Source organism: Abramis brama, assembly GCF_963993115.1.
Source record: "Abramis brama genome assembly, chromosome: 20".
NCBI lineage: Eukaryota > Metazoa > Chordata > Actinopteri > Cypriniformes > Leuciscidae > Abramis > Abramis brama.
The window spans coordinates 7,615,693-7,625,867 of NC_139982.1; the positions used below are offsets into that span (position 1 = coordinate 7,615,693).

General features: G+C 39.8%; 1 long non-coding RNA gene across 1 annotated transcript; it reads left to right on the forward strand.

Moving 5' to 3' along the window:
- The first annotated feature begins 6,757 nt into the window (after positions 1 to 6,757).
- Positions 6,758 to 9,159, forward strand: LOC311071470. Its single transcript, XR_014603854.1, has 2 exons — positions 6,758 to 6,862; positions 6,990 to 9,159. It is a non-coding gene; the product is annotated as an uncharacterized lncRNA (long non-coding RNA).
- Positions 9,160 to 10,175: the final 1,016 nt, after the last annotated feature.

Below are 10,175 nucleotides of genomic sequence, written 5' to 3' on the forward strand. Positions count from 1 at the left end.
TAGAGAGAATGGTGTCGTCTTAGCGGCCCCAAATTTAATAACAAATGATCGTTGCGTCGGAAGCGAATCAATCAAAACTAACTTTAGCCCATGGGTTAATTGAGCTGATGAGTTGAATCAGGTGTGTTTGATTAGGGAGACAAAGAAAACGTGCAGTGTTGGGGGGCCTTCAGGACAGGTTTGGGAACCACTGGGTTAAAGCAATATAACGTTACTCACTGCTCGTTAGCTCATTTGTAATTTCGGATGAAGGTTCTGAAGCTGACAAATCTTCTTGTTGGTCGTCAGGGGTTGCATGGAAGGATGGTGTAGGTGGATGTGATTCGATTATGTTTTGAGGGTCACTTGGGGGCCTAGAACCAATAATGTTGTCAATCACATCATACCACGGAAACTTCTCCTTCTCTTCTGTTGAGCTTCCAGTCTTTCTGAGGGAGTCACGTATTTTCAGATATTGCTGTCAGTTTTTTTCCCTTCATGCGACATTGATCCGGCGTTCTTGTGAATCCCCTCGTTTTCAGGTGCTCGCTGAACATTTTGAAAATGTTAGCATTTTTATGTGTTTTCCAGTTGTGATTTTATGTTTTCGTCAGCCCATACAGCTAACAAGGTTTCAATTTCATCGGAAGTTTCAATTTCAACCAAAGTAAACCCTTTCCGCTCATTTTGAAAGTGACGCGTGTGCGACAGACGACTGTCCTGACGACCACATTATACGTCATCAATAGCGGTTCACTTCCGCGGTGTGGTTCGATTGCATTCATATCAGCAGCAAACCGTACCCGAGTTCACATGAACCATACCCCAGACCACCTTTTAAGGTGTTTTTTAAATAATTATTTTCTATAGTATACTTACTCAAAACCTTTGATTGTGCGTGTGTTCATCGGTCCCTTTAACATCCAAACAAGATTTAATGTTAGATCTGTCATTTATGTGATCAAAAGGCTACTAAATCATAGACAAATAAAATCAAAAAAATTATCTTCAGTTATGTAAATCTTTATGTAATTTAGTAAAATAAGCATTTATGTGTGTAATGTAAAGTGTTGACAAAAGATTAGGCCAAATGGATGACATTATTGCACACATTCAACACACACACGGCTATCTGATGTGTTTTCATCTGGAAGATGTATTTTTAAGAGTTTCATCTGCCGTACTGTACATCTGTCAAATGTCCCCTGTCAAATGTCCCCTGTCAAATATTAAACACACATTTAGGAAACGTATATGTTGCATTTGGTTACGAGTGAATCCGCACTCTCAGACTACAATTCCCATACTCACTGACCGGACTCATCATCTCTGATCACTCATCACATTCACCTGTACCTCATTATCACTGATTGCATTCACCTGTGTCCCATCACCCTGTTAGTCTCAGTCTATTTATACCTTGTTCATTCATTCACTCACCGCGAAGTCTTGTTTGTGTCACACTGCATTTCTGAGCATTCTCCTAGTTTTCGTGTTTCTTGGTTCTTGATATCTTGCCCTGTTCCCTGGATTACTCTCTTGCCTCTGGTCCCTGGATTACTCTCTTGCCTCTGGTCCCTGCCTGCCTGTTTGTTTGTTTTGTTTGTTTCTTTGTTTTGACTACCTGCCTGTGTATGACCCTAGCCTGTACTTTGGATTACGCCTCTGGATTGCCCCAGCCAATAAAGCTGCATTTGGATCTCCTACTTCGTGTCTCTGAGCAGTTTCGTGACAGAAGACTTCGCCACATTGTGATCCAGCAGCCATGCCTTTCTGGAGTCCAGACGTCCAGATTCTCTGTCTCCGTCAAGAGAATCGCACCATAGAGGAGTACATTGCGGACTTCGTTGAACTGGCACATCTCGCACAAATGAGCACAGTGTGCTTGATGATCTTCTTCCGCGGGGGATTATCGGAACCACTCGGGTCTCTGATGCCTGATCCTGATCCTCACGGTACTTTGGAGCAGTATATTGACATTGCCCTGCAACTGAGTGGTTCAGTTTTTACTGTGGGTAAGGTGGACGAGGAGCCCCGTGACTCCACAGTATTCACCAAACCAGTGTCTAGTCTCGTCACGTCTGCCGAGCCAGAGACTTTTCACGTCACGTCTGCCGATCCAGAGACTGTTCACGTCGCTTCAGCTGATCCAGAGACTGTTCACGTCGCTTCTGCTGATCCAGAGACTGTTCACGTCGCTTCAGCTGGTCCAGAGACTGTTCACGTCGCTTCTGCTGATCCAGAGACTGTTCACGTCGCTTCAGCTGATCCAGAGACTGTTCACGTCGCTTCTGCTGATCCAGAGACTGTTCACGTCGCTTCTGCTGATCCAGAGACTGTTCATGTCGCTTCTGCTGATCTAGAGACTGTTCACGTCACTTCTGCCGAGCCAGAGCTTCACGTCAGTCCTGCCGAGCCAGAGCCAGAGCTTCACGTCAGTCCTGCCGAGCCAGAGCCAGAGCTTCACGTCAGTCCTGCCGAGCCAGAGCCAGAGCTTCACGTCACGTCTGCCCGTCCAGAGTCTCGTCCCGCCGAGACTGAAATTGTTCCTGAGCCTGAATCTGATACTGATCCTGAGCCTGAATCTGTTCCTCTTCCTGCGCCTTCCGTCGGTGTACAAACTCAATTGCGCTGGGTGCAAGATAGGGCCCTAAGTGTCAACACTGTGGATCGTCAGACAAACACACACTGCCTGCATTTAGATCAGATGTAGAAGATGTGGCTGAAAACGAGCCGTTTTGACTTCCTGCATTTTGTGACGCCACAAACGGCTGAGCTCCTCCTTCAGTCACTGCACACACACTACAGCTTGTTAGCTGTGGCTGCCCTGCTCATGCGTCTTTCCAATCGGCAAATCAGAAGAAAGGTTCGTGAACATTAATTAGACCAAAAGCGACCTGTTTTTAGCAGAGCTGCTGAGAGAGGAGCTGCAAAACGATATTTACCTGGTGTTTGATACTTACAACTGCAAATACCCCTAGCATTTGATAGATCTAACTACCCCTCAAAACATTAAAAATTATCTTAATTTTCACAAAATTCAATGTTTTTATCTACTTCAAACACATTTATTGCCCATGTCAGCTTCTGCTTATCAGTTTACATGGTTTAACTTCTAGGGAAGTAGATCCCTGTCCATTACTGTGGAGATTTTAGCTTTCTTTTACTACAACAGTATAACTTAGAAGACAGGAACGCTGACTCTTTGTGTGTTCAGTTGTCATGTCCTCATTTTGCTTTAGGCTGTGAAAGATTGAACTGTGTTTCAGATGACGTCCTGATATTGTGTGTTTCAACGTTTAGAGTGTGTGTGTTTAACAATGTCCTCATATTGTGGGTAACAGATATTGTACAGTTCTAGATATTTCCATAGAGTCTTGAATGAAAAGCCCAGGTCCACATTAGCTATTTTTACTACAATTTGTGTTCCTTAAATGCAAAGTTGACGCAGCCCTTGACTTCAGCAATGAGTCTCAGGCCAAAGGTGATTATGATAGAGTGGGGGTGGGAGTTCTTTGAACTGAAATAGGTAGGATCATTAGTTTGTTATAGTATATATGTTTCAATATGATCATCATGTTTTAGGTGTAATATATGATCCTGTCAATCAAACTGAACAGACTGCATTCAGTCACTTCTGCTGTCTGGACGTGATGCTTTCCATTTGAGACACACAAACTTTTACATTCTTACACAATTACTGTCACAACGGCTGATTCTTGATTTATGATCATGTATTATATTTTAAATAACATTTTCATATACAGTATATTTACACCATCGCCTATAAATGTTATGTAAATATTATGTAACAATTAGTGTCAGAACGGCTGATTCTTGATCTTGATCTTTTTTATGATATTTTTATATAATAAAGTTTTTAATCTCCTATAAATGATCAGTTTGTCTGCGCTGCTTCACTAAAGCAGAAGTGAAAGTGTTCCAGTCCAGATCATGTAACCAATCAAAGAGTGAGACTGAAAACCCCATTTGCATTGTCAGGGTGGAGTGATTGTGATCCTCTCAGAATAGAGCAGCTCTGTCTCCAGAGACCATGTTCAAACCCCAAGAGCTTTATTTGACATTTACTGCTACATCAACCTTCTGAAAAGCACCTGCATCTTCATCTGTTAGTTGAATGATGTTGTCAGACACAAAGTGAACTTGTTGAGAAGCTTTATTGAATGTTGCAGCAAACACAGCAGATTGAAAGATCACACACACACACACACACACACACTCAGTTTCAGTATTGAGTTGTAAATCACTACAGCTGCAGCACTAGACTCATGTGAATCCTGCCTGACACAGGACACTCAGATACGGCTCATCTTCAGGAGAGAAACATCAGCACTCAGAGCTCTTGTGGAACGAGACCTCATGAGGAGCTCCATCATGTGTTACTCTGCAGACGTACAGCTCTCCCTCTTCCCAGCGTGCTTTGCTGAGGGTCAGGACGCTACTGCGGCTGTAGCGGCCGTCCTGCTGGCTCTCTGCGCTGGTCAGAACCCCCTCGGTGACCTCTGACCCGTCCAGTGTCCAGCTCACCAGCGCCCCCTGTGGAGAGTAAGAGCTGAGCAGGCAGAGCAGTGCGGCTGAGTCTCCAGAGATCTGCAGAGAAGAGGGCGGCAGCAGAGACACTGAGGGCTTCACTGTGGGACCAGCTGCAGGAGACAAACACAACACATTCACACACACACAACACACTGCACTGCACATTCACAGCAGAGGAGTAATGCTGCTCTAGTTTTAGATTCAATCATTATAAAACAATATCAGTAACACTTTATTTAAAGCTGTTATACATATTGCATTATAAAAGTATGTTTAATGCATTAATTATGCACTGCTATATACATTAAAATGCATGTATGATCTAATCAATAAGTGTAACAGCAGTTATAACACGTATTATCTATTATCAGGCCGATCTGACTGCTTTAATTCCAGCAAATATTCAGTCAATATTCAGTAACATAAATATCTTAAATTTTGAGATATTCACCTGAACTGAAAATGTAACTCAATTTCAAACAGAGTTAAAACACAATTGAATCACACAGAATGAACAAAACACTGAATTATAAGCACAACATGAGCAAAAGAGATTCAGTATCATTGACTGAACTACAGAAAGTAGCAACATTTACATTCTGATGTCAAATCTCTTTTTTCCATGTATGATTTCTACAATAAAAGATGAACTAAATATGAACTCAGTGTAGAAATAAATGAAGGAAAAACAAACCTGTAATAAACTGATTAAATTCATAGTGAGACACAGTGTGGAAATATGTTTAGAATTTATTTCATTTTTTTATTATTATTTTTTGTTGTTGAAAGAAATAGTGCTATTCTTATAATAATATCATTGTTTTAGATTAAATAATTATACAAAAATATCAGTTACACTTTAATAAAGCCTTTATACATATTGCATTGTAAAAAAAATTTGAATGCATTAATTATATATTGTTTTACATATCATCAATCTCATCAATAATTGTAACCAAGGTTTTAACACATTATAATATTATCTATTCATTGTTACACCTCCAAAAAATTATAATATGACAAACAACCAATTCTAGATGTAACAAGGAATTTGTAAATATTATTAAACATTTTAACTTTGGCTACAGTTATTTTTGAAAACATATAAGGCATTATAATCTTCATTATTGATACCTTTATAATGCATTATACATAAAGGCTTCAAGTAAAGTGTCACCACAATATCTAATAATCATTATTATTAATAAATGTTGTTCTTGTTTCCACTGTAAAACACTTTCTGAAATCTAAATTGTATTTTTTTATTAGGTGATTAAATAGACAGACTTACCGATCACCAGTTTAGTTCCTCCACCGAATGTGTACCACAGTGATACAATCTAATGAAACGCTCGTACAAAAACCTCTATTCCACTCGAGTGAACACACACTCCAGCAGAGAGAGAGAAACAACACTTCAACACACTGATATTAGAAGATCCTCAGCTCTTCTCAACACTCACTCATTCAGATTTGACTAAATGCTTTCTGATATAACACTGTTTAAAGAAATATATTTGATGAGCTGTGACCTCTGAGGTGACCTTTGACCTCTTTGATCATGGATGATGTTGTGGAGTTTCTCATAATGATGCTTCTGTTCTTCATATGCAGATCAATCATCATGATTCACAGAAAAACCTGCAGCTTCAAAACAATTAATCAATAATTCTGAACATTTCAGATGCACATTGTTTAATATATAATGACCTGATTATGAGTCCTGATGAACTTCATGCATGTGGAAAATGTGGGAAAAATAGACATCATGAAAATATTTCCCAGAGAGCAACATGTCAACATTGATTCCAAAGACCATAATGGACTTTTTTTTATTATGACTCTAAATATAGTAAAACTGATTTATTTAGTTCTTGATTTCTCATTGTTAACATGCTTGTAAAGGTGTAGCACAGAACTGAACTCAGAGAAACTGCTGCGTATGACATATGTTTAAAATGATCTACATTCATGATTCTCCTGACAAAACCTAGTGTCTTATCAGCCTGACAAACATAAACACAAATATTTCACAATTAGTAAATATGTGCAATTAATCACTAAATGGTTCAATAACATTATTCTGAAAGTAAAATCTTCTATGTAGAGTTTATGAGTTTGTTATCAGCACAAGCTGTTGTAAATCCTGCCCACTTCTTTGCATTGTCAGCACATGCTTCAGTGCTCTGAGAGTGTTTATAGTGCTGTGAGTTTAACACTTCATGACTGAGAGCAGAACAGAACACACTCTTCATCATCACACAAGACTAAACTACAGCAATGAACACAATCAACATCTTCATCTGGACCATTGCACTGTTTATTCAAGGTTTGTTTAATACAGCTTTTATAATGATTATTAACTATCTTAAAATGTGAAATGTATATACAGTATTTATCATATATTGTATATCATCATATATATTATTTTAATTTTTGTTTGTGTTTTCTTTCAGAGTGTAGAGGACAGATCACTGTAACTCAGAGTCCATCAATACCAGCAGTTCAACCAGGAGAAGAAGTCAGAATAAACTGTAAAACCAGCAGTGATGTGTATGTGCATGTGAATTTGTGGAGTGGTAATCAATATTACTTAGCCTGGTATCAGCAGAAACCTGGAGAAGCTCCTAAACTCCTCATATATAAAGCAACAACCCGTTATACAGGAACTCCATCTAGATTCAGTGGCAGTGGATCTGGCAGTGATTTTACTCTGACCATCAGTGGAGTCCAGACTGAAGATACAGGAGATTATTACTGTCAGAGTGAACAAGTTATCAGTGGTAGCTGGGTGTTCACACAGTGATAAAGAGTCGTACAAAAACCTCTGTCAGTCAGACGTCACAGTGACTGCACTGATACAGCTGAGAGAAACTGCAGCTGCTGATGGAGGATCACAAACTACACAATATCAATGTTTAGTTCAAAGTTTCTAAAGACCTTAAAGGTAAATATGATATAAGATGTTCTTTATGCTAAAATACATTAACCCAGTTTATTGTTCATTGACTAATATTAGTTTGTCACTCATGTGTGTCTCTCCCTCAAATGCAGGGCCGGCTCAGGCTCCGCTGGTTCCCGCTGATTTTAGATAGATCATTCATATGAATTACAACTTACTATAATATAACATGAATAGTTATCAACGTTAACATATACATAAGGTAAATAAATGGTGACCAACAAATCTGGAAAAAAAAGAATCACACAAGAATTAAACTACAAATCGACAAAAAGTGCAAAAACTCTATTATATGATACAGTCCAGCACACTGGAGCTCTTAGTCTCAAAGTCATCAATGACTGAATCAAAGCCAAGTTTTGAGCCCCATGATGACTGATGCTGATCTCTGCAGGTCCACTCAGACGCTCTCGGCTCATGGTAGACCTCATGTGTGTTTTAATCAGCTTGATCTCTGAAAAGCTCCTCTCCGCAGCCGCTACAGTCACTGATACTCTCAGTGCACACACACATGTTTGAGCAGATTTCTTGCAGTCGCTTTTCATGATGAAACTCAGGAATCTCCATGGTGGTCATGTTGGTTGATGGCAGGTCAGGGAAACTTCTCATTTCTAGGGCGAGTTGTTTTCATCTATGTCTGATTGTCCACCATTACTTAAAGTGCCGCTTAGTGTCTCACACACTGCTGCATCAGTTCTTCATTTTTCATCTTAGGGAAGTTGACAAGAACAGCAAACTTCTCCTTGACCTCTGCCAAGGTCTTGAACCTCTCCTCCAGTGACTCAATGGCCACATCCACCACTACATTACACATGTTCTCCATCCTCTTCAGTGCATCACTGATGGGCTCATCTGGACATTCATATGAGAACTGTCTACGTGTTGATCACAGCCTCTTCTCTTTGAGAACAGCATCCACTTTCATTTCTTCACACATCTCTCTTGCTAAAGCTGGAGCTGAAGCAAAGCCTTCACCGCGGTAGTCAGTCAAGAAAGTTAGTTAATATCAATATACTGTGGTAGCCAGAAGGAAACATGGCCTCTCACAACACAGCACAATCACCTGCAGCTCCATGGAGAGCACCATCAGAGGAAGACACAAGGTCAGCACTGCACAGTGAGATTCAGGACCAAGGATAGCGCCAACACAGGTGTGCACAATTTCCCCCTCTGGCAGGGAGCCTCAGCTGCAGGCTGTTGGGCCAATTAGCAGCTACAAAAAAAGAGAGCTAAGCAGCCACAGTAGGAGAAGAACAGAGGAGGTGAGCAGATACTGAGTGCTGGATGTTATACCGCCCAAACATCAGAGCAGATTTGACCCACTCACGTTCTGGAGGATAGAGGCCTAGGGGAGGACGTGAGTAGCCTGAACTAGTGGTGGGCAGATCGAGGCTTCGTGAAGCAATGAAACAGTTGAACCAAATGGGCCATATTGTTTCGAGGCTTCGAATCAATCCGACACCCGTCTCAACGGTGACACCTAGTGGTCACTTGCAGGTGTTGCTCTGAAACAACCTTGACGAGCCATTAAAAAAATGTGTTGTTTTTTTATTATTGTATTTTTCTAATATGTGAAGCTTGTAACCTATAGGCTCCTTACTGTACATAATGTTATTTTGGTCCTGCAAAATTAATATTAATAAAAGAAATCAAGCCACAATGTCTCACTTTTTTAGAGATATTTATTCAAAAATATTAATTTCTCTGCTGTGGAAGGACTTAGCCTACTTCTTTTTTTACAGATAATTTCTCCAGCCTTTGAAAAAATCCTCTCACAAGGGACACTTCTTGCTGGCATGCAAATATATTTTTTAGCTAGGACATACAAATGAGGAAAGATTACTGCTCTCTCTTTCCAGTGGGTCAGTTTATGCTCAGTGTGCAGAGAAAAATGTAATGGAATGTAGAACTACAACAAATAGGAAAACCAAAATGAATGGGTACTCATATGTAGACCTATAAAATGTATATTCACACAATATTATATTATATTATATTCACATTGAAGCTATTTTAACATGATTGGCAGTGATTGGGACATTAGGTTGTAGGGCATAGGCCTATGGACTTTCTAAACAGTGTCCCAAAAGTTTGTAATTATATTTAAATTATAATTATATTTCAAACGCATACCTTGCTTAGATGGCCCAGCAGTGTCAGTGGCAGACCTAGGAACAGGGGGAATGCTACCATCCTCTGCACCCTGCAAAATGGCAGGATGAGTGCTCCTCAAATGGTGCATCATGAATGGTGTATTGTTGCAGTAGGCTAGCTGCCGATCACAATACACACATCTCACTTTATTTGGGGTTTCTAAACGGAAATGCTCCCACACCACAGATGTATGGCATCTCTTCAGGGGAGCCTCCATTTTATCTATCTATGTATCTATCTATATGAATCTATAATCTATCTATGTATCTAGATATGTATCTATATATTATCTATATTTATATCTATGTATCTATTAATGTGTCACTATATGTATACTCTGTCTGTCTCTAGCCTATCAGTCAATGTGTTGTGCAAATTTAAATGTAAGCAAATAGCCTATAACTAATCAAATCGCACTGTCACAATATCACCAAAAATCCGCTATCTCAAAATCAAACTCCTCTCACAAAAACCCACGAGGTCAATATGCGTTGATTTCACTTTTATACAGATGTGCGATTGTGTG